This window comes from Eurosta solidaginis, chromosome 1 (genome assembly GCF_040869045.1).
Source record: "Eurosta solidaginis isolate ZX-2024a chromosome 1, ASM4086904v1, whole genome shotgun sequence".
NCBI lineage: Eukaryota > Metazoa > Arthropoda > Insecta > Diptera > Tephritidae > Eurosta > Eurosta solidaginis.
The window spans coordinates 58,541,999-58,568,872 of NC_090319.1; the positions used below are offsets into that span (position 1 = coordinate 58,541,999).

Below are 26,874 nucleotides of genomic sequence, written 5' to 3' on the forward strand. Positions count from 1 at the left end.
GATATCGACCAAAATCTGGACCAGGTGATCCAGAAAATCATCTGTCGGGTACTGCTAATTTATTTATATATGCAATACCACTAACAGTATTCCTGCCAAGATTCCAAGGGCTGTTGATTTCGCCTTGTAGAACTTTTCATTTTCTTCTACCTAATATGGTAGGTGTCACACCCATTTTACAAAGTTTTTTCCAAAGTTATATTTTGCGTCAATAAACTAATCCAGTTACCATGTTTCATCCCTTTTTTCGTATTTGGTATAGAATTATGGCATTTTTTTCATTTTTCGTAATTTTCGATGTCGATAAAGTGGGCGTGGTTATGGTCGGATTTTTTATACCAAGATAAAGTGAGTTTAGATAAGTACGTGGGCTAAGTTTAGTAAAGATACATCGGTTTTTGCTCAAGTTATTGTGTTAACGGCCGAGCGGAAGGACAGAGGGTGGACTGTGTATAAAAACTGGGCGTGGCTTCCACCGATTTCGCCCATTTTCACAGAGAACAGTTACCGTCATAGAATCTATGCCCCTACCAAATTTGAGAAGGATTGGTAAATTTTTGTTCGACTTATGGTATTAAAAGTATTCTAGACCAACTAAATGAAAATGGGCGGAGCCACGCCCATTTTAAAATTTTGTTTTATTTTGGTATTTTGTTGCATCATATCATTACTGTAGTTGAATTTTGACTTAATTTACTTATATACAGTAAAGATATTAAATTTTTTGCTAAAATTTGAATTAAAAAAAATTTTTTTTTAAAAAGTGGGCGTGTTCTTCATCCAATTTTGCTAATTTTTATTTAGCACATATATAGTAATAGTAGTAACGTTCCTGCCAAATTTCATCATGATATCTTCAACGACTGCCAAATTACAGCTTGCAAAACTTTTAAATTACCTTCTTGTAAAAGTGGGCGGTGCCACGCCCATTGTCCAAAATCTTACTAATTTTCTATTCTGCTTTATAACGTCAACCCATCTACCAAGTTTCATCGCTTTAACCGCCTTTGGCAATGAATTATCGCATTTTTTCGGTTTTTCGAAATTTTCGATATCGAAAAAGTTGGCGTGGTTATAGTCCGATATCGTTCATTTTAAATAGCGATCTGAGATGAGTGCCCACGAATCTACATACCAAATTTCATCAAGATACCTCAAAATTTACTCAAGTTATCGTGTTAACGGACAGACGGACGGACGGACATGGCTCAATCAAATTTTTTTTCGATACTGATGATTTTGATATATGGAAGTCTATATCTATCTCGATTCCTTTATACCTGTACAACCAACCGTTATCCAATCAAAGTTAATATACTCTGTGAGCTCTGCTCAACTGAGTATAAAAACCATTGTATAAAGCAATATGAGCAAAGCTCGCAAATTAAATACATATGATCAATTAAAAATTATTTTAAGAATTAAAGTAAAGAATACAAAGTAGTTAACACTATAATGAGCTTACCACAGTTAGATAACTGCGTTTTTCCATCCCTATAATGGAATGGAAAATTGTCTGCAAAAATGCCACGACGGCGTGGCTGGGCATTCGGAAAATTGAAAAAAACATGAACAGTGGGAATTCCTCCAACGAGGCGACTTCAAAAAAACTTTGATAAACTAATTACCAATTTTAGCAGAACAAGTGTAAAATAGAGCATTTATTGTGAAATAAATAGTAAATCTACGGTTACAAGTGTGCACGAATAATTAAAACTGATCGGAAGAAAAATTGTATATGGTGTTGCGTGTGCGCGGGTAAAACTGATTGTATGCTGGCAGGGCACTTTTGACGAGGAGTCTTGGCCACCAGGCCAAAGAAAAGGAAAATGCTTTGATACTACGCCATCACTACGACTAACGCGCAAGCAAACAAAGGTACATAGTTGAGAAAAAAATTAGATTTCCTTGCTTCCTTCAAATCTCACTGAAAATATTAGGTATCCAATACGGATCCATATAGTGCGTCGTGTCCGGGTTTATTTTTACCAGAATTTTCTTCACTGCACGGTGCCGTTTTCGTGCCATTGCCAACGTCGTCGTCGTGTACATCACCTCATATCGCCTTTTCTTCACTTCAATTATTACGAGTGTATCATCTGAACGGAGTGTGTGTGAGATTTTAGTGGCAGGTGCAGCTGGATAACACACATAAATGCATACATACTGCTGGAGAAGTGAAACGCAAATAATTAGCTCAGCGGGAAAACAAAGGTCATATTTTTCATAGCTGAAGAGATAACGTGAGCAAATAAAAGCGGGACTATAATAAGAAAAAACAAGTAAGGAAGGTTAAGTTCGGGTGTAACCGAACATTACATACTCAGTTGAGAGCTCTGGTGACAACATAAGGGAAAATAACCATGTAGGAAAATGAACCGAGGGAAACCCTGGAATGTGTTTGTATGACATGTGTATCAAATGAAAGGCATTAAAGAGTATTTTATGAGGGAGTGCGCCATAGTTCTATAGGTGGACGCCATTTAGGGATATAGCCATAAAGGTGGATCAGGGTTGACTCTAGAATGCGTTTGTACGATATAGGTATCAAATGAAAGGTATTAATGAGTATTTTAAAAGGGCGTGGACCTAAGTTCTATATATGGACGCCTTTTCGAGATATCGCCGTAAAGATGGACCAGGGGTGACTCTAGAATGCGTTTGCACAATATGGGCATCAAACGAATGGTGTTAATGAGTATTTTAAAAGGGAGTGGGCCTTAGTTCTATAGGTGGATGCCGTTTCGAAATATCGCCATAAAAGTGGACCAGGGGTGACTCTAGAATGTGTTTGTACGATATGGATATCAAATTAAAGGTATTAATGAGGATTTTAAAAGGGAGTGGTGGTTGTTGTATAGGTGGTCGCCTTTTCGAAATATCGCCATAAAGGTGGAGCAGGGGTGACTCTAGAATGCGTTTGTACGATATGGATATCAAATTAAAGGTATTAATGAGTATTTTAAAAGGGAGTAATCCTTAGTTCCATAGGTGCGTTTCGAGATATCGCCATAAAGGTGGACCAGGGGTGACCCTAGAATTTGTTTCTACAATATGGGTATCAAAAGAAAGCTGTTAATGAATATTTTAAAAGGGAGTAATCCTTAGTTCCATAGGTGGACGCCGTTTCGAGATATCGCCATAAAGGTGGACCAGGGGTGACTCTAGAATGCGTTTGTACGATATGGGTATCAAATGAAAGGTGTTAATGAGTATTTTAAAAGGGAGTAATCCTTAGTTCCATAGGTGGACGCCGTTTAGAGATATCGCCATAAAGGTGGACCAGGGGTGACCCTAGAATTTGTTTGTACAATATGGGCATCAAACGAATGGTGTTAATGAGTATTTTAAAAGGGAGTGGGCCTTAGTTCTATAGGTGGATGCCGTTTCGAAATATCGCCATAAAAGTGGACCAGGGGTGACTCTAGAATGTGTTTGTACGATATGGATATCAAATTAAAGGTATTAATGAGGATTTTAAAAGGGAGTGGTGGTTGTTGTATAGGTGGTCGCCTTTTCGAAATATCGCCATAAAGGTGGAGCAGGGGTGACTCTAGAATGCGTTTGTACGATATGGATATCAAATTAAAGGTATTAATGAGTATTTTAAAAGGGAGTAATCCTTAGTTCCATAGGTGCGTTTCGAGATATCGCCATAAAGGTGGACCAGGGGTGACCCTAGAATTTGTTTCTACAATATGGGTATCAAAAGAAAGCTGTTAATGAATATTTTAAAAGGGAGTAATCCTTAGTTCCATAGGTGGACGCCGTTTCGAGATATCGCCATAAAGGTGGACCAGGGGTGACCCTAGAATTTGTTTGTACAATATGGGTATCAAAAGAAAGGTGTTAATGAGTACTTTAAAAGGGTGTGGGGCTTAGTTCTATAGGTGGACACCTTTTCGGAATATCGCCACAAAGGTGGACCAGGGGTGACTCTAGAATGTGTTTGTACGATATGGGTATCAAATTAAAGGTATTAATGAGGGTTTTAAAAGGGAGTGGTGGTTGTTGTATAGGTGGTCGCATTTTCGAGATATCGCCATAAAGGTGGACCAGGGTTGACCCTAGAATTTGTTTGTACAATATGGGCATCAAAAGAAAGGTGATAATGAGTATTTTAAAAGGGAGTATTCCTTAGTTCCATAGGTGGACGCCGTTTCGAGATATCGCCATAAAGGTGGAGCAGGGGTGACCCTAGAATTTGTTTGTACAATATGGGTATCAAAAGAAAGGTGTTAATGAGTATTTTAAAAGGGTGTGGGGCTTAGTTCTATAGGTGGACGCCTTTTCGAGATATCGCCATAAAGGTGGACCAGGGGTGACTCTAGAATGAGTTTGTACGATATGGGTATCAAATTAAAGGTATTAATGAGAGTTTTAAAAGGGAGTGGTGGTAGTTGTATATGTGAAGGCGTTTTCCAGATATCGACCAAAATGTGGACTAGGGTGACCCAGAACATTATCGGTTGGATACCGCTAATTTATTTATATATGTAATACCTGGCAAGATTTTAAGGGTGTTTTATTTTGCCCTGCAGAACTTTTTCATTTTCTTCTACTTAATATGGTAGGTGTCACAACCATTTTATAAAGTTTTTTCTAAAGTTATATTTCGCGTCAATAAAACAATCCAATTACCTTACCATGTTTCATCCCTTTTTTCGTATTTGGTATAGAATTATGGCATTTTTTTCATTTTTCGCAATTTTCGATATCGAAAAAGTGGGCGTGGTCATAGTCGGATTTCGTTCATTTTTCATACCAAGGTAAAGTGGGTTCAGATAAGTACGTGAACTGAGTTTAGTAAAGATATATCGATTTTTGCTCAAGTTATCGTGTTAACGGCCATGCGGAAGGACAGACGGACGACTGTGTATAAAAACTGGGCGTGGCATCAACCGACCATTTTCACAGAAAACAGTTAACGCTATAAAATCTATGCCCTTACCAAATTTCAAAAGGATTGGTTAATTTTTGTTCGATTTATGGCATTAAAAGTATCCTAGACAAATTAAATGAAAAAGGGCGGAGCCACACCCATTTTTAAATTTTCTTTTATTTTTGTATTTTGTTGCACCATATCATTACTGGAGTTGAATCTTGACATAATTTACTTATATACTGTAAAGATATTAAATTTTTTGTTAAAATTTTACTTTAAAAAAATTTTTTTTTTAAAAGTGGGCGTGGTCCTTCTCCGATTTTGCTAATTTTTATTAAGCGTACATACAGTAATAAGAGTAACGTTCTTGCCAAATTTCATCATGATATCTTCAACGACTGCCAAATTACAGCTTGCAAAAGTTTTAAATTGCCTTCTTTAAAAAGTGGGCGGTGCCACGCCCATTGTCCAAAATTTTACTAATTTTATATTTTGCGTCATAAGTTCAACTCATCTACCAAGTTTCGTCGCTTTATCGGTCTTTTGTAATGAATTATCGCACTTTTTCGGTTTTTCGAAATTTTCGATATCGAAAAAGTGGGCGTGGTTATAGTCCGATATCGTTCATTTTAAATAGCGATCTGAGATGAGTGCTCAGTAACCTACATACCAAATTTCATCAAGATACCTCAAAATTTACTCAAGTTATCGTGTTAACGGACGGACGGACGGACATGGCTCAATCAAATTTTTTTTCGATCCTGATTATTTTGATATATGGAAGTCTATATCTATCTCGATTCCTTTATATATGTACAACCAACCGTTATCCAATCAAACTTAATATACTCTGTGAGCTCTGCTCAACTGAGTATAAAAAACTGCCAAATTTCTGCATGAAAACATAAGAATTAAGTGCTGTTTAATCGACAAAGTACTCCGTTTTACTGCGAACTTAAATAAAAGATTCAGCGAGGCAGAAGTAGGGAAAAGTCGAACAGAAACCCGTGGACGGTGTTGCAAGCGCCAACACGGAGCAGTACAGCCATCAACAGCGCCAACACCGAGCACCACCACCATCACAACTCACATAAAATCAAGTAAGTGGAACAGTGCATGATAGGGGGTAACCAAACTCCTAACCCCAGTAAATGCTCACCATCCCCCTAAAATTAAGATGTAATAACTTACACCCGAAGTCGCTTTGTCGGGCGAAATATATGCCACACGCAGTGACCATAAACGCCATTTGTTTTGCTCTTTTCTTTCCCCAGCATCACCACAAATAACATAGAAGGCGTCACAATTTTGGCCACGGCGCTTCCAACGAACACCGGTCACCAGCAGCAGCATTATCGGATCAACCACATCACCAGCCATAACAACCAGAACAACCGGCAACAGTAACTTACCGGCTACAAAAACCACCCAGCTACAACAACAATTACCGGCAACAACAATTACCTGCAACAGAATCACCAGAAACTACGCGGCAGAGGCCCACAGTACGGCCTCTTGCGGTTAAGTAGGTATCAGCCTACCGGGTGAGTCGCTGCCAAGTAGTAGAACAAATATGTACATGTATTACAAACTTTAATATATATATATTTTTTTTTTCAATTAACCTAAACGGGTAAGAGGGGGTCAGCTTATAAGTAAATTAATGGAAACATGAAATTTTCAAACATTTTATTAAAATATTCTTGGTGCAAGAACCAATTAAGTTGAAATTGTCTACATTTGTGCGTGCATACCCACCAAAAAAATCATTTTAGCGATTACAAGGAGTACTGATAACCGGTAAACGTTAGGATGGCCTCGTTTAGTGTCGGTTAATTAGGTGTCATGTAGGCCTCATTTTGTGTCACTTATGTGCATTATGCATAAGGTTGTGTGGAACGAAAATTAAACCCTACTTATGTCTCATAGCATCAGCGCAGTCTCATTTTATATTAAACGGAACTATTTTAATGGTACAATCTTTGCATAAGGTACACATTTTTTTTTGTGGGTGTCCAAATCAAATGGCCTTTCTATATTAATACGTACCTACATATTTGTATGTTTGTATACCAAGGTGTGTCACTTTCATTGCGCGATTGTTGGCGCAAAGAGCGAATGAGACTTTGCAGGAGTTTGCCTCGGATGTTGAAAGGTTGGCTCATCTCGCAAATGCGGACGCACCCGTGGAATACACCGAGAGGGTAAAAATCCAGAGTTTTATAAATGGCATACGGGACGCCGAAACAAAGCGAGCTACATACGCAAACCCAAAGCCAACATTCGCAGAAACGGTGTCACAAGCTCTGATTCAGGAAACAGCATCGCTTCTGTGTAAGCCAGTTTTCAAAGCACGCCGTGTGGAAGTAGAAAGGCCAGAGTGGGTAGACACAATTTTGGAAGCACTGAAGGGATCTGAACAGAAGAATGCCGGAGTTATTAAATGTTTCAAGTGCGGCAACCCAGGTCACATTACACGTCATTGCGATCTTGGTCCTAATAGTTCCTACAATGTGGGTGGCCGTAAACGCAAAGCTGGCGGAAATGAGCAAGAGCGTGTCGGCTGTAAAGAACGAAAACTTGCCCCGGCTATTGAATGTCCTGTGATATCTGTGTCGCAAATTGGAAGGAAATCAAGCAGTCTTACCGTCAGAGGGAATGTGGATGGTAAAGAACGTGTACTGACTGTAGATACGGGCGCATCTCATTCCTTGATCCGATCTGACTTGGTCAACATGAGAATAAAACCGTTACCTAGAGCAAAGTTGCGTACGGTCACTGGCGAGTATAACCAAGTTCAGGGAGAAGTGATGTGTGAAGTCTTGATTGGAAAAGTCACGGTTCTACACAAATTCGTTGTGCCGAAGATCGTTGAAGAAGTCATATTGGGAGTGGACTTCTTGGTTGACCATGACATAAAGATCGATATGCAGAGAAAGGTGATGCGTTATGAGAACCAGGATATACCACTTAACTTCAGTTTGGGGAAAGGATTCAGTAGTAATCGAGTACTGGTGGAGAAGACTCGACAAAAACCACGGAAGTCAAAGGCAAAGGTTAATAGGTCGAATGGGCCAAATAAAGCAAAACCAAAAGTACCTGCGAGAGAAACACTGGCATTGACAAAACCTAAAAGACGCAGGAAAACGAAGCAACGAATTTCCGCGAAAGAATGCGAGGGTAGTTTCAAGCCGGAGCGCGCTACTGTTGTGAAATGTGGGAACGATACTGATTATGCGAAGCCAATCCGTCAAGCGCAAGCTCTACGAAGTAGTTCATTGACCAAGCAACAGAGTGCGAGGGAACGATCCAGGATAATGAGTAGTAAGATGAAACACAGGTACGACAAGGAAAATAATTTGGAAAGTTTCCGGGAGGGAGATTTGGTACTGCTATACAACCTTCCCCGGCGGAAAGGTGTTCCATCCAAATATCGGTGCAATTGGGAAATCAGGAAATAGAAGAGTGGTACATTTGGCGATGCTAGCAGCGTTTAGATCGAGAGATTTGTCTGATCGGGACGATCAGACTTAGATGGAGGGCAGTGTTACGAATATTAGCAAAACTAAGGGGTGGTGCTATATCTAAGCCGATGCTAAGCAGTGACGTGAATTCACATCAATAATTCAATCATTATGTATCTACATAAACGAAACAATAATCGCGTCTACACATATGTACCATGTACGTATACGAGCAGCGGAGTGCCAATGCACAAACACATGCATATATCTGAGATACTCCTGAAAGTACGCAATGAGAGAAGCTATAAAATTGTGCAATTGTAGTTAGAGCTGAGAAGTTTGAGAGCTGATGGACTAGTAGATTCTGGAAGCGCCTAGAAGATGCGAACGTTGAAATCAAAGAGTATAAAAGGCAACAAGTGTAGATGCGCTGGAATTCAGTTTGATTTGAGCTGTCAAGCAGTTTCGATTAAGACGCTATCTAACGAGAAGAGCAGTATTATTTTGAAATTCAGTTTCATTTGAGCCATCAATCAGTTTGGTTATTAAGCAAGCTATTCGTTGCACAGTTTGAGTGTTATTGTGAAGTACTTTAATAAAGGCCATTTTGCATTATTACATATGATGAATTTCATATCAAAGGCTGAAAAAAACGTACATTTTGAACCCGACACCCTCAGAATTTGATGAAATTTTGCATGGGGTTACATCTTACCCACCCAAACACAACCTAATTTTTTGAAATTGCATTCTCGAAAAATTGTGGGAGTGGCAAGGTATCGAAATATCCGAAAATATTAGAAAAATTACGATAATAGGTACTTTTAAAGTGTGATTACTTTGGAATGGCTTTACCGATTTCAAAGATCTTCTTACCATTAGAAAGGTATTGAAATAAGCTTTCAAAAAAATACACTGTAAAAATTTTTTAGTACACTGAAAAAAAAAATTTTTTTAAATAAAATTTAAAACTGAAAAAACACTTCAAAGATCAAGCGATTTTGAAAAATAAAATTTTATTTAAAATGGTCTATTTAATATATATAACATATCTGAAAACTAAAATGGGGTTTTTTTTTTTTTTATTTATTTAAGTAAATGCATCTCTTGGTTACTTTCTCATATTTGGATATCACGCGTAAATTAATCAACCAATTTGAAAAATTTTTATACCGTTAGAAAGGTATTAAAATCACCTTTGAAAACATATACTGTAAAGATTCTATATTACACTGAAAGAAAAAAAATTTTTAAGTTTTTTCTACATTTTTTTTTTTCAAACTGGGAAAACACTTCAAAGACCAAGCGATTTAAAAAAATTTTTTTTTAGAAAGGTCGATTTAATATAAAAGCTAGAATGGTGTTTTTTTTCTTTTAAAAAAATTTATAAGTAAAACCATCTCTTGTTAATTTTTTTTTATTTTGCTATTATTGTGTGACAAAAAAGGTACCTAGCTATACTTTGGAAGTTATACAAATACAGATACTATGACTAAGTATTCTAATAGATTCGAACAAGAATCGTATTATCAAATTTTTCAGACACGCACAATAAGTAGACATACACTTAATAAAGTTAATTTTTTATTTTTATTTATTTAGATTTAATATACAACTTTGCGCAGCTCATACTGCCGACTTTCGGAATATTTGCTTACTTTTAGTGATGTTTCATCTAAAGGTACAAAAGAATGGAAGCTTTGAGTTCCCGTAATAGTTTTGGCATTTTTGTATCTTGAAAGTAGCTCTTCTTTTGTTTTGTTGTATTCATCAGCGTCTGCGTAAGCAACTTCTATGGAGGTGTTATACGTTTGTGAAGCCCAATGATAAAGGTCCTTCGTCGTTTGAATTTGATTTTTATTTGCCATGCTATAATTCCGAGCGCCTCTTTTTAATGTCCCACCTATACCATCACTTGCAGATTTTCCATGGCTAGTTGCGTAAAAGTGCCACTCAGCGAATATTTCGAAATCAATTTTATGATGACATAAATTAATTAAGTTGTATTTGTTTTTGTACTGTGCTCCTGCACCATCTGACACGTAGATAATTTTCGTAATTGAATTGCTTATATTAGTCTTAACAAAATTAATCATTTTTGAAATATATAGATGAACTGCTATGCTATCATGGATATTACAATCGGATATTATGGCAAAGGTTCTATGAATTAAATTATCGTTATCTTTGTAATAAATAACGAACGGATGTATGGTGGCTTGAGTATTATTCAAATGATATCCTTGAATAGCATCTTGTATAACAAACGCATAGTTTTCAGCGAAATCCATTTGAATTAGCAGTTCTCCTGGCAGCAGTGTCATTTTTCGTTCACGAAGCGGGACTGGCGCTTAGCTGTGAAATGATGTGACACCAGCTTATTGATGTGTTGTACAAAATCGTCAGCAAATGTGTTTGTAGTAGAGGAAATGGTTTCGAGATTACATCTGTGTGTTGTGTTCAATTTTTTGTAAATGACTTCTTGAATCGAATTTTTTTCGTAATATTCCAACATCATCGTTCTAAGGTTCGTTAAATTATCGTGATACGCAACACTCGCTGTTTTCTATATTACCATTACAGACAACGAATTTAATAACATCTTTATAGCTTCTGAAATTATGTTGACCTTCCATCGATTTCAAACCGGATTTTTCGAACATCAGTTTTACATTCTGATGCAATGTGCACACACAAACATTTTGCTGGTTTCCAACCCCAAGTTTGATACAATTCTCTGGTCGCAACATGGTAAATTTTGTAAATCCTAATTGAAGTGAAGGATGTATTTTTCTAAATTCATAGTAAGTTCCACGAAGCGATGACAGCATTAGTCTTTTTTGAACTTTCTCGCGTATGTTTCCTTGTCTTACTACAATTGAGTCCTGTGACCCAGGCATGATTCGGCTGATTTCATCATCTTCATAAAACAATTTTACTGTGTTTATAAAGCGACAACTTTCGCAAATACGGCAACGATGAATGTCGGAGACTGCTGGAAAATGCTCAGATATCAGCGCTGCTTCGTTTAAGCTAATGTTTCGAAGTTGAGAGGAACATTTTCTTGATAGCTGCACACATATGTATTTATTAGTTGATTCCATATCAATGCCTAGTTTCGTTCTGTTTTTTTTTATAGTCCATGGGTGCTGTGGCAGGTAATGTCAATCTATGTGTCCGTGGTAGGTAACGTTAATATGCGTGTGTGTGTGCGCGGTATTGATACGTCCGAATTGTTACCTTTTCCAAGGGTTGTTTTTTTTGGTATCTAAACATACCGCTTGTTAGCTAAGCGGTAGGTTGAGGTAGATAGAAATCGGTGATTTTTGCCGTTTGGTAAATTTTTCGTTTTTGCTTGTTCATTGTTGTGCTGTTTTTTGTAAACTAGTTTTAAGGGTTCAAATAGAGATAGTGTTGGTTTGTTCATTTATTATCCTGCCGTCAAATGTTTTTAACTTGTATATCTCCATGTTCTCAAGTACATTGAGCCGCCGACCTTTTCCTTGTATGTGAAGTATTCGAGCCGTTGTTTTGATGTTAGCTGGGGTGCACCCCACTGGAATAAAAATTTTTTACAGTGTATTTTTTCAAAAGGTGATTTTAATACCTTTCTAACGGTATAAAAATTTTTGAAATCAGTTGATTAGTTTACGCGTGATATCAAAATATCAGAAAGTAACCAAGAGATGCATTTACTTAAATAAATTAAAAAAAAAAAAAATCCCCATTTTAGATTTCAGATATGTTATATATATTAAATAGACCTTTCTAAAATAAAATTTTATTTTTCAAAATCGCTTGATCTTTGAAGTGTTTTTTCAGTTTTAAATTTTACAGTGTATTTTTTTGAAAGCTTATTTCAATACCTTTCTAATGGTATGAAGATATTTGAAATCGGTAAAGCCATTCCGTAGTAATCACACTTTAAATGTACCTATTATCGTCATTTTTCTAATATTTTCGGATATTTCGATACCTTGCCACGCCCACAATTTTTCGAAAATGCAATTTATAAAAATGAGGTTATGTTTGCGTGGGTAAGATGTAACCCCATGCAAAATTTCATCAAATTCTGAGGGGGTCGGGTTCAACGCATATTGGATTTGATATGAAATTCATCATATTGGAGTTATTTATTCAACAATTTAGTGTTTCGAACTTAGCAGAGGGTTGCAAAGAAAAGGAATTTCGCTAAATTCGTTACATTATGTATAAATAATATCGCATATAGACCTAAGCGCGTATTCGCATTTGAACCAGGGTTGCATAATAGCTCGATAAAAGTTTGATAATTTGAAAACATAAACTAAGGCATTGAAGCTGGGTTTTTTTTTTGTAAATTGAGTTCTATGCAACCAATTTGCTTATCTACTTTTAGGAGTTGAGCAGTAGGTTCAACGAGTAAGATCATATAGCAAATTAAATGCATCAAAAAGAAAAATAAACAATTTTTTTATAACCTATAATAAAACAAGATTTAATAAGGTAATAAAGATTACAAATAGCAATGATAGAATTACAGAACAAAATACAACATAATTATATCAATTATACCAAAAATAAAATAAACTGTAATAAAATCAAGTTTAATAAAATAATAGAGTATCAAATACCGGTTATAAAAATAAAATAACAATTAAAATTAATCTAAATCAGACTAAAATTAAATACAATTAAAATAAGTAAATACGTTGAATAAATAAATAAGGAAATAAAATACATAGCTACAACAAAAACAACGAAATAATAACCCTAAAGACTTTACGTATGAATGCACTTAGTATGGTAGTTTTTTTTCTCAAAGTCAACTTTTGGTTGTAATAACCGTTAAAAGGTGTATGTATCTGTCAATACACCCACAATTGATTCATTTTTCTTCCCTTATTTTGCTTAGGGTTTTCTTACAAACATTGTAAATAAGCCTTAGTATACGCTTAGTTGTATTGCATTTATTGCCATGCCTACACACATTTGTGGCAATCAATTAGGATTATATCAGAACGTTGGTCTTACAAAATCAATATCAAAACAGACTAAACTATTGTCTCAGGTTACACCTTTTTTTGATTAAGCATTTTATTCACTAATATAAACGTGAAGAAGATATAGAATCAAATTAACTGTTAAGGATGAGCAGTTTTTTTTGATGTTGTTTTAGAAGATTTACCATTCGTTAGTATTGATCTTCAGCCGTTTACCTAATACTAGTTAAGTATATATATTTTGACTAAGTTTTTGTATTACAATGAGTTTTAAATAAAATTTATAAGTTAGAATGGGAATGCTGATGGTTCCATTAATTTAGAAGGCATAGGGTATTCAGGTAAGGGGCCACCGAAATATAGGTGCGTCGGTGGCCATGGATTTGAGGCTGGGTTAAGCACCGGGCGTCGCAACAACACCCGCAGCGCCCCTATGTATGTGGGATTAACGTGCGCTACTAACTTGACAAGTAGATACCGAGCCTTACGAATGCAACCCTTACGCATGCAGAGTAGAACGCACTGAACACCGCCAATTCACTTTGACAAGACGAACGAAGGACGATCAAAGTCATTGTTAATAAAACCGCCATCAAGCGAAGTTGTCTAAAAACTGTTTCATGTAAAACTGTGTTGTGAGCCAATTAAATATATTTAAACTAATGTAATTTTGATCATGTAAAATCAAACAAACGTATGTACACAAACATATTTATACGTGCAAAGTGGAAGCTCATAAAAAATCGCCAAAATCCACAAATCTGAGAATCCTAACGGTAAAATAAATTTACACTGGAAACAGCGGCACAGTTATAAGTTCACCAACATTTATAACCGCAGTAGCTACAAAAAACGCCAGCAGCAGAGGCGCCAACGTCAAACAGCATCGGGCACAGGCGAGTGTTAGCACAACAGCAAAGCAAACAACAGCAGAAGTAACAACATATATATCCAGCAGACGGTAACGAGTGACGAAATAAATGCAAAGAATTTTACTGTATGTATGTATGTACTTTGAATTTTATATATATTTGGAAATACCGTACTGTTTTGCTTATACGTATGTGAGTCAAAGGCTACGAAATAAAATTTGGTTGTTATTATTGGAAACTATTTGAAGCTTTGCAGTACACTAGCGAGCACAATTTTAGCATAAGTATTTGATAGAGCATTTAGAATATTTCGTGCAACAAAATCTTTCCATACTTTAATAATTGCGATATAGTAGAGTGCGTAACATTATCATTACATACAATTTAAAGATTTTAAACTATTCAAATTTCTTACAAAACGTATATGTATAAATTTTAATAATTTTGATTTTCCAATAAATTGTAAGACATGGACCACGACGAAATACTTAGATTAACCGTCGATAGTTTGAAGGAAAAGCTGACTGAATTAGGGTTGTCGACGAACGGGCGTAAAGCCACATTACAAGACAGACTTTTAGAGCACTTCGGCCTGAATGTTAGCGATGGTCCGGAATCAGATGATAATGATACTCTAAGTCAACATAGTGCGCGCGAGGTCGTAGTTGAAAGATCGATGTTCACTCTTTGCGACATCGAAGATTCAATGACGTCATTCACCGGGTCTGGTCAACCAAGTTTCGAACAATGGTTAGAGGATTTCCAAAATAATGCAGAAGCTGTCAGGTGGAATGAATTACAGAAATTTATTTATGCGAAACAACTTCTTAAAGGGGTTGCCAAAATTTTTATCCGTAGCCAAGCTAGAATAAGCAACTGGAGTTCATTAAAACTCGCTTTGCGTCGAGAGTTCGGAGCCACCTTATCGTCCATCGAGGTGCATCGTATCCTACGAAATCGCCGGAACCAGCCCGGCGAGGACCTCCGGAAATATCTGTACGTACTAATGGAGATCGGCAAGCCAATAAACCTGGACGACTCAAGTCTTATCGAGTATTTCATCGAGGTTGTACAAGATTCTCGCACCAACAAGAGCAACCTTTATCAAGCGAAAACCATCGACGAGTTAAAAGAGCAGATCAAGGTATACGAGAAGATCCGTTCGAGCAAACCTCAGACTGCGAGTGGGAATTATGTAAAACCAACGTCTTCAAACAGGGATTCATATAATTCAACCACGACTAGGAAAGGGTGTTATAATTGCGGCGATAAATCTCACTTTGCCAGAAATTGCCCAAGCAAGCGGGTGAATTGTTTTAAATGTGGCAAGGAGGGTCATAAAGCCAACGAATGCGGATGGACGGCGAAAGAGGTGAAGGCTGAGAAAAGCTCAGCGAACATGATGGCAATTAGACAGAGTGGTCTAATTTTTAAAGATGTATTTTTCAGCGAATCTAATCAAACAATTTCAGCACTCGTCGACACTGGGTCAGACCTGTGCCTAATGCGTCACGATACCCTGTTAATGCTACAATTAGACGTCGAGTTAAGTAAAGAAAAGCGGAGGTTGGTAGGCATCAGCAATAGTATGCTAACGACGATGGGCAGTTTCACGCTCCCCATGTATATTGACGGAATTTCTTTGGAAATAACCTTCCACGTCGTACAAGAACGAGATTTAAGCTATTCGATAGTGATAGGCAATGATGTCCTCAAACACGTTGACCTTACTGTAACAGAAGATGGAGCCATGTTTAGAGAGAAGATGATAGAAGATGCACACAAACGTAAGGCAGTGGCCGGTAATTACGAAGGTGTTGGGCAAGTCGAGTAAAGTTCGGGCGAAAGTACAGCGGCGCGCAAGGCAGAGGCTGATGATTGCGCAAGTGCTCGTCCCGTTGATTCGATTGCAGACGATGTGAATGCGGTCTATGAGGCAATAAAAAATGCAGTTAGGAAACTTAAAGAGAAAGAGTTTTCTAAGGCTCCATGTAAGAGTGAGGAGATGCGAGACGGTGTCCGAGGACAAAGTGGAAGTGCACAGACTTCGAGCGAGATGAGTACATGTGAACGAGAAGTGGAACAGGTGAAACGGTGTGAAGGTAGTTTGCCTGGGAAAATCGACGAGTTGCAAGGGGAGTTCTGAGACTTATGTTTGGTAGCGGAGGAAGAGCTAGACAGCGGGTATGAGATTGATCTATCGCATTTAAATGCGATATTAGCAAGGGAGGTACGGAGTTTAGTAGCAGCCTACAAGTCAGCTAAGAACTCGGTATCGCCAGTAGCGATGAAAATCCTTCTGACGGACGACGTGCCGGTGTACGAACGACCAAGGAGAATGTCATATGCAGATCGACAAGTGGTAGATAATCAAGTAGCAGCATGGTTAGATGAAGGGATCATACGACCTAGCAACTCCAATTATACATCACCAGTTGTTCTCGTAGCGAAAAAAGATGGAAGCAAACGATTCTGTTGCGACTATGAAAAGATCATCCGCGATAACTTCCCGATGCCTATGATTGATGATGTCATCGAACAGCTCCTGGGAGCCAATATATTCTCTACGCTTGATCTCACGAACGGGTTCTTTCATGTGCCTGTTGAGCAAGACTCGAGGAAATACACATCCTTCGTAACGCATGGTGGCCAGTTCCAGTTCATGTATCTACCGTTTGGTATATCCAATTCACCGGCAGTCTTCTCGAGGTTCGTGGCTGCAGTCTTGAAAGATCTGGTGCGCAGTGGAACAGACATGGTGTACATGGATGACTTGATTATTCCCTCCAAGGATGAAGTCGAGGGCATCCGGAAACTGAGACAGGTGTTGAAGGTTGCTGAGGTGAACGGTTTGCAAGTGAAATGGAGGAAATGCCAGTTCCTGAGGAGGAAGGTCGAATTCCTCGGATTTATCATTACCAACAATACCATACGGCCCTCTGAAGCAAAGACTAGCGCGATTAGGAACTTTCCAGTGCTAAGTGATAAGAAGTCCTTACAACGTTTCCTTGGCCTTACGTCCTACTTTCGAAGATTCGTCGATAACTACGCGGTAATCGCAAAACCCCTATCCGACTTACTCCGAAGGGATGTTAAGTTCGCGTTACAGGATGAGCAACTAGTGGCATTCCAGCAATTAAAAGCAGCCCTTACATCTTCTCCGGTATTGAAACTGTATAATCCACGAGCGATCACTGAGGTGCACACTGATGCGAGTATGGTAGGTTATGGCGCAGTGCTTCTGCAGAAGGACGTTGAGAACCAGGAGTTCCACCCAATCCAGTTTATGAGTCGGAAGACGAAGCCCTCTGAAGAAAAGCTGCACTCCTATGAGTTGGAGGTATTGGCCGTAGTCGAAGCATTGAGAAAATGGCGAGTATACTTGTTGGGAATAAGCTTCAAAATCGTGACGGACTGCAATGCGTTTACTATGACGCTCAAGAAAAAAGATGTCCCTCTTCGAGTTTCGCGCTGGGCAATGTTCCTACAGGACTTTAACTATGAGATCGAGCACCGGATTGGATCAAAAATGCGACATGTAGATGCTTTGAGCAGGGTCTCCTGTCTGATGCTGGAGGATTCACTCAGTCACCGATTGAAACAGGCTCAGCTCCAGGACGACTGGATACGAGCGGTTCGGAAAGTTATAGAAAAGGATGAGTACGAGGACTACTACGTACATCACGGTGTCCTATGTAAAGATCCGGTGAAGGAGTTAATCGTAGTCCCATCACTGATGGAAGATGAGATCATTCGTATGGCGCACAAACAGGGGCACTTTTCCACCAAGAAAACCCAAGAGGCGTTGAACAAGTCTTTCTACATCCCTCACTCGACCCCGAAGTGCGAGGTTGTGTGGAGTGTCTTATCATGGATGCTAAGGCTGGGAGGAAGGAGGGTTATTTGAATGCCATCCCTAAGGAGGACATTCCCTTGAGCACCTTTCACCTAGATCATGTCGGACCAATGGAGACCACCAAAAAAGCTTATAATTACATACTAGTGGTGGTAGATGCTTTCTCGAAGTTTGTTTGGCTGTATCCCACGAAGGACACAGGTGCAGATGCTGTAATCGACCGTATGAAAAAGCAAGCGTCAGTATTTGGAAACCCTAGGCGGGTGATAACAGACCGAGGATCAGCTTTCACTTCGCATCTCTTCAAGGATTACTGTGAAAGTGAGGGGATTGAGCATCTCTTGATCGCTACGGGTGTTCCAAAGGGCAACGGACAGGTTGAAAGGATGCCCCGGATAGTGGTACCCATGATAGCGGAGCTGAGCCATGAAGCCCCAGGGAACTGGTACACGCATGTCAACCGCGTTCAGCAATTCATCAACAGTGTCGCACCTCGCAGTACAAAGGTATCGCCGTTTAAAATATTGACTGGTGTAGAGATACGAATTCAAGGGAGTCCCCCATTGCAAGAGCTACTCGAGGACGAGCACGTAGCCTAGTTAGACGCGGAGAGAGAGGAAGTGCGTCGTCAAGCGCGAGACAATATTGCTGTAATACAGGAGGAAAACCGTAAGACTTTCAATAAGCACCGCCAAGCCGAGAGGGGGTATATGATCGACGAGCTGGTAGCAATCAAGCGAACGCAGTACGGATCAGGTCTAAAGCTGAAGTCCAAATATCTGGGGACCTACAAGATTGTGAAGACCATGAGGCGCGGGCGTTATACCGTTGAGAAAGTTGGAGATCACGAAGGCCCGAACCGCACTATCACCGTTGCTGAACACATGAAAAAATGGGATCCATCATCCGAGGTCGAATGATAGCGCAGGATGGCCGAATGTGGGATTAACGTGCGCGACTAACTTGACAAGTAGATACCGAGCCTTACGAATGCAACCCTTACGCATGCAGAGTAGAACGCACTGAACACCGCCAATTCACTTTGACAAGACGAACGAAGGACGATCAAAGTCATTGTTAATAAAACCGCCATCAAGCGAAGTTGTCTAAAAACTGTTTCATGTAAAACTGTGTTGTGAGCCAATTAAATATATTTAAGCTAATGTAATTTTGATCATGTACAATCAAACAAATTTGTGAACATTAAAATGTCGAGAACTACAAGCTGCGTTTTAATTAAAGGTCCCACATGTATATTCGGCCTTTTATTTTTATTTTCAGCCGTCTTAGTTCCTTTTGTTTCAGCGCTAGCAACCGGTCATTGCCGGTTCGGTAATTTTTTTTTGCGTTAAATTTTAAAAATTTTTTTTTTTAAATTTCTTTTTGAATTTTAAATTTGGAATGTTTAACGGTCTGTCCGTGGCATCCTCTTCTGCCGGATGTTGTTTTATTTTGGAAATGTAAGCGTTTTTAATGAGTTCTGCGCTTTATGTCAGTTTTTTTTAAAGGCATGATATGATCTTTTTTCTGTTTATGGCGCAGGACAGCAAGGTTGGCAAGAACCCAGCCCAGCCGACATGACTAGCCACAGTGCACCACGATATCATGCCGACTGCCTTCCTTGCTGATCCATTGTAGATGCGTTACCATAACACGGTTAATCGAAATCAAGGAAAATTTTCTTTTGACTTGACATTCTTCTGCACGGCGAATTGGTTGAATTTGCTTTGCCACCACCTGGTATGGATTCGCCTTGGTAAGCATGTAGTACAATTTGGTCCATTGTGAATTCATACAAGGCAAATTCAGTAGAGGTGGTGTTATCCCAACAGCTGATTGCTTCTTCTTGATAATTTTCCATACAAAGCCTTGTACAACAATATGTCAGTTAATCGAAATCAATGAAAATTTTCTTTTGACTTGACATTCTTCTGCACTGCGAATTGGTTGAATTCGCTTTGCCAGCACCTGTATGGATTCGCCTTGAATTCATATAAGTGAAAAATCTTTCTATTCCTCCATTGCCATACCTACCTGTCAAATAATATCTGACAGGGATAATGGCTGTCGCGAATGGCCAGAGAATGGAAGAAAGGTTTGTTTTTTGCTCGCCGTTATTAAAATGAAGTGCCACGAATATCCCATTTGTATTTCAAATCAGCTTTTCTTTTAATTTCGTATAGAGAAAATCACATTACATACATATTGATTTTAATTTCTATAATATAGTTATTAGATAAAATATGAGCAGCAAGTTAAGCAAATATTTTAAAATATGTAAATAATGCAACATACCAGTCAAAATGTTTGATAAACACTATTGGCAAATGATTTTAGTAATCGAACAGCGATTGAACAGGTGATCGAGGCTGTTTACTATTGTGATCGTTTTTTTCCAATCATTCGCCACTTGTATGAATTCACAATGATTTGGTCAAACGGAATAACAGCCTAATGCGGCAGTTAAGTCGTGGTTACTCACGAACGTACGTAGAAAAAACGTGTCAGCTGACACGACCTATCTTATGAGTGTGCAATGTAAACGAAAACTCACCGACGTGCAACACCCGTACGTACGTAGCCCGGAACGTAGAAATCAAAACAATTTTGATTTTTTCCGTAAGAACGTGTCAGCTGATCGCTCTCTCACTAGACAGAGTTGCCTAGTAAACTTTTGTGCGCTAATTTTTGACCGTTTGCAATTTTATGCAAAAACGCCTAATTAAAGTTTGAAAAATTGTGAAAATAATTCGAAATAATTATGTAAAAGTGCTGATTATAAATATTTAATCTATTTATACTTATTTAATATGTATTCCGGCCTTTTACAATATCAAAAATTAAATTGGAAAAAGTTGATGTTTCCATAAGCATACATGCAAAATGGTCAATGGCAACAGTGCTTATCTGTAAACAATACACACACAAATATGTTATATACTTGAGAGTTCGGTCAAACGTGCTTCGTACGACAAACGTCCTTACGTACGGCACACGTCGGTGGGTAACTGCCGCATAAAGCTGGAGTCATTGGTGTCGTATGTCGTATCGCTGTATCCGTATCCCTAACGTAATCAGCTGTTCATCGTTACGACGGTAAACCAAAACCCAATTGGTTGGCTACGATACGGTTACGACTTTAGCGGCACCAATAATCGATTGCATTGATTCTCATAAGTTTGGTCGAATCAGCTGTTAAAACGTTACCGATACGGTTACCGATAAAGCACCAATGTCTCCAGCTTAAAGCTGCAGACATTGGTGCGTTATCGGAACCGTATCGGTCACAAATCACACACAGAAGATTGAGCATTGCGCATGTAAACAAAAGACCAGCTGTTTTTTATGGGCAGTTCATACGTCATTTTCCTTTAGCTCTTGTCTTTTTCTCTCTTTCTTTCATTCACTCAAGCAGTCAACTGTGACGTAGATGCACAGAACGAAGCAATTTTGAACTCGTGAATGCGCAATCTTCTGTATGTGATTTGTGATGGTTATAAGGTTATAAGCATTGTTTACTATATAGTTTGGCAGCTTAAGTAGAGGTTATGTTGCGAATAGAGTGGAAGGCAGTGGACTAGGCAGTCGAATGTCATATAATGAAGGAATGGCGTTCGGAGATTTTTTAAAGTTAAAAATAAAAATGATAAAAGCTTTAATATAAATAAAACTATTGTTTTAATAACAACAAAAACGCCATATATATTCTGTATACATAAATTTGTAAGGATTATCTCACTTTAAAATTTGAATTAAATAATCTAAATTTTTTTTTGAAACTGAGTCGAGAACTGTGCGTGTGAATGTGCGAATTTTCACCGATCAGCTGTTAGTTGCACTACTTGGTAAAATTTACAATGGTTATAAGTCATCATTAATTGGCCCTTAAAGAATCGAATGATTTAAAAAAAAAATTGATTATACATTTGATTTGGTGAATTTAATAACTTTTTTTTAGATTTTATTCATTGTTTATGATACATTATGACTAAGAGACCTATTTTTTGGGGAACATGTTTGTAATTTTTTTCGTTTTCTTCATTTTTATGAAATTTTCACGATTTTTAGGTTAACGCACCATTAATCGATCACATTGGAGATGGTTATTGATATGGGAATGGCTACGATTATGGCATTAGGGTTAAGGAAAAAAATGCAAAACAGGTGCAAATACAACCAATTTGTTAAATCACTTGAAACGGTCACATCCAACGTTGATAGAAATATCTTCATCAACAGCTCTTATAGAATCCTTTTTTGAACCTAATAGTAGCCGACAACAAATACGTGTGTCACGAAGCCACCCGACTGCACTAACACACACAAAATTCAGTCAATCTCGTTGTAAATCGCAGGAGGCCTTAAGTGGCATCATCGACATTCGTATCCACTGTGAAATTCATGTACATATGCACAAATCACACAAGAGAAGATTGCGCCAAAGAGGCTAGATATAATAAGAGCTGTCACCCGTTATTTTGTGGCGAGTAACTCGCTGGAAATCAAAAAATTCATGCCGAATGTTTTCTATGAGGGACATTTTTGAATTGCCTCCCATTTATCCATGCGGTATTGGCACTTTATGCAAACGTGATTTTTGCAAAAAGAATTAAATAATTAATTAAATACAGTCGGAAAAATAAACACAAATACCCCATGAAAATGTATAGAAGACATTTATAAGCTGGAGACATTGGTGCTTTATCGGTAACCGTATCGGTAACATTATAACAGCTGATTCGACCAACCTTTTGATAATCAATACAATCGATTATTGGTGCCGCTAAGGTCGTAACTGTATCGTAGCCAAGCAATTGGGTTTTGGTTTACCGTCGTAACAATAAACGGCCACGTGTTATGTAGAAAAGTAATTTATCTGAAATGAAATGTACAATTAAAGTTCACGCTGAGTATATAATGTTCGGTTCCACCCGAACTTAGACACCTTTACTTGTTTTATTTGGTTTTTTCAGACTTTTGTTTTTATAATTTACATAAAATTTCTTGCAATATTTTCTTTGCGCACACATACGTCTATATTTTATTTAATTTGAGATTGTATGTGTGTGCTCTCTCGCCTTTGGCGCCAAAAAATATGCAACGTGAAATGAAAATCGTTAAAATGAAAAACTTTAACACAATTGAAAAGTTTTCTGCTAACGCAACTGACATTGCCTACAGCAGCGTGAAGTAAATATGCTGACTGATTTGGGAAAGAAGTTTTTGGCGGATACAGCGATACGACATAAGCCGGAGTCATTGGTGCCGTATGTCGTATCGCTGTATCGGTATCCCTAACGTAATCAGCTGTTTATCGTTACGATGGTAAACCAAAACCCAATTGGTTGGCTACGATACGGTTACGACCTTAGCGGCACCAATAATCGATTGCATTGATTCTCATAAGGTTGGTCGAATCAGCTGTTAAAAGTTACCGATACGGTTACCGATAAAGCACCAATATCTCCAGCTTTACGGCACCAATGACTCCGGCTATAAACATCTCGCCCAAAAAAAAGTAGCGACTACCTTACAGTTTACATCGAGTAAATGCCAAAATAATAACGAGTGACGGCTCTTATTATATCTATCCTCTTTGATTGCGCATTGCGCATGTAATCATCAGCTGTTTTTTATGGGCAATTTTTACGTCAATTTCCTTTAGCTCTTGTTTTTTTCTCTCTTTCTTTCATTCGCTCAAGCAGTCAAGTGTGACGTAGTTGCGCAGAACGAAGCAATTTTGGACTCGTGAATGCGCAATCTGGGTAGGTGTGCACAAATCTTCTGTGATTTGTGGTGGTACATATGTATGTATGAATTTACAATGTTCGCGAACGAGAAGAGAGAAAGAACTAAAAGAACAAATAGAACCGAAATCGGAGATCTAGTTCACTTGTTCAGTTGAGAGACCCGGTCAATTGAACAAGTTCAGAACGAAACGACCCAACTCTATTTTTCGGCTTTCGCCATATCCATAACCTAAAAATATTTGAGTTGGTGGATTTAATAACTTCATAGTTTTGGATACGTTATGACTAGGAGACTTATTTTTTTGTGGATTATGTTTGTAATTTTTTGCGTTTTCTTCATTTTTATGAAATTTTCACGATTTTTAGGTTAACCCATTAGTGCCCAGAGAGATCCTGATGGGTTAGGAACATAAAATTTTAAAACAAGTATTTATTTGCTCGTAGAAGCAAAATATGAAAAAATGAAATATCTACCTCTGCTGGTTTTGGAGTTATGAGCTGTAACATATGTGTAAGGGTGGGCACTACTCAGTACATTTTGACTGCCTTATTGGTACCTGACAATAAACAAAAATTGTTGAACTTTAAGTAACTGTTCACTGCTTTATTGTATTTCACTTATTTATGTAGAGAAAATAAACAAATTCAGACAACTTACGAAACAAATAGTATTGAAATAATGATATTTCTCGAAACATTTTATACATAAACCAACGTTGCATTTTTTACACATGGAAGAAGGGTGAGCTGCACAATTCAGGCATGCGCAGTGACATCTTTTTTATACTCAGTTGAGCAGAGCTCACAGAGTATATTAACTTTGATTGGATAACGGTTGGTTGTACAGGTATAAAGTGTTATGGTATCGCATTTTCGATGGAATCAGTAAGGAAGGCGGTCGGCATGATGTGGTGGTGCACAGTGGCTAGTCATTGTCGGCTGGGGCGGGTCCTTGCCAACCTTACTGTTCCTGCGCCATAAGCAGAAAAAAAGTCATATCATGCCTATCAAAGCGAGCAGCTGTCAAATTCAAAAAAAACCTAACAGAAGCGCAGAGACAACTCAAAACGCTTAAAAATTCAAAATAAAACAACATCCGGCCGAACCGGATGTCACGGACAGACGCCCGGTGCTTAGTCCCACCCTCAAATAACCATGGCCACCGACGCACATGTATTTCGGTGGCCCCTTACCTGTATGCCCTAAGTGCCTTCTAAATAAATGGCGACGCCAGCATTCCCATTTTAAATATTACTTTATTTACAATTCATGTTTATAAAGGATTTCCGTGAAAATTTATTCGTAACGTAACAAGATATAGATCTAACCAGTACCTGGTAAACCTTGAAAATTAAAACTACTAATGGTCAATCTTCCAAATTCAAGATCCAAACCTGTTTCATTATTAGCAGTTAATTTAATTCTATATTTTCCTTATAGCCTCTGTTAAGAAGGAAAAAAATTGTTTTCATCTGTTTGGATGTTGATTTTGTAAGACGATATTCCTTACAACCATTCAGATGTAACGCACTAATTCATTGTCACCAATAAGGCTGTCCTTATATTATAAACTTATTTCAAATATTCAGTGGTTAAAGACTTAATAGATGATTCTAATAAACAAACCTAACGATCCCAACCGGCTTAGCGCGTTTATTACTATGTACATATACTCGTTACTTTTGGTCTCAATATTTATATAAAAAAACTATGTATTTATATACATATATATATGTAGGCTACATCATATATGCAAAAAAAATTACTTATGCTATTATGTTGTATTTAGGTGCGTGTGCCCTTGTAATAACTAGTAACTTACACTCTATTTACTTCTAACTAAAACCTTCATTTGCTATTAAGTATGTAAGTCATTCTTATTACATTCCAAGGTGTAATTTCTCTTTTTCTTGTTAATTACCTCTCACGTTTACGTCTAATGGTTCACTTCATTAGCACGGGTACAAATGATATACATATGTAGCATGTATGTATTCGCAATTACATTTATGTGTGTGGGTATTATGTAGCCCTTTTAAATGTTTGGTATTTGTTTTCATTTATTTAATAGGACTGTATGCATACGTTCCTTTGGATGACTCTACAACTATGGTTGTATGAAAGTACTTTGTAACACAAATATATGGATATAGAATAAATTAGTTCACTGTAGATTTTGTTTACTAACATTTACAATTTAAAAAAAAAAATACATAAGTAAATCATATTATATAGTTTAAGCTCACTTACATACACTATCAGCTGAAATGTATGTCGAAATTCAAAAGTTCGTACCAACTAACTGGCATTTGATAGTAAACAAAATCGTCTTTTAAATTAGAAAGTAAACCAAAAGAACAACATTTGTAAGCAAAACGTGTCATAAACTAACTTTTAAATTTTTAAGGAAGGATTTCCTTTTTACATTTCCTAAGAGTAGCATTAGGCTAATTTACATGACAAAAAAATAGCAGTATAATGGATTTGAAAATTTTATTAGATATTTTCTTCCTTTTGTTTCGAAAAATTTCAAATTGAAATTAAAAACTATTATGAATGATTTCCTTACATTTAAATCTTTCATTTTCACTGTTATATAAATTTAAGAAAATTGTCGTGAATATCTTTGAAAATTTCCGATTTTTTTGGCAAGCATTTTCGAGATCATTTTACATGGTTGATTGTACAGCAATATCGCATACTCGAAAATATTCTTAAAATGTCAAACACGTTTGGCGCATGTTTCGTGAATATGTATATTAAAGCGTTTCCGAAATTTTCATTGCATAGCTTTCAAAATGCAATATGACCAACGAAATTTGCAAATCCCGGTTTCTGCCATTTCTTTATTCGCAGGTGTACATATGATTTTCGGTATATAATGTATTTTGTATAGTTTTCTCGCAACTATGTTTTGAGTTTTAAGTTTTATTTAAAACAAAAGATATAAATATGTTTGTTTGACGTAAATTAGTTCTTTAAATTATTCTATAGCGCCAAATGTTATCAAACCCCATTTTGCAGGAAAAAAAAATCCAATTATCAAATATATCAATTTTACTTAT

The 26,874-nt window shown here is 37.5% G+C and overlaps 1 protein-coding gene across 1 annotated transcript in view; it reads left to right on the plus strand.

Moving 5' to 3' along the window:
- The first annotated feature begins 13,923 nt into the window (after nucleotides 1-13,923).
- Rab23 (RAS oncogene family member Rab23) overlaps nucleotides 13,924-26,874 on the plus strand; it is a 122,853-nt gene continuing 109,902 nt past the window's right edge. Inside the window, exon 1 of the mRNA XM_067791675.1 lies at nucleotides 13,924-14,292. The gene's annotated coding sequence lies outside the window, so the exon portion shown is untranslated. The remainder of the gene's footprint in view (nucleotides 14,293-26,874) is intronic.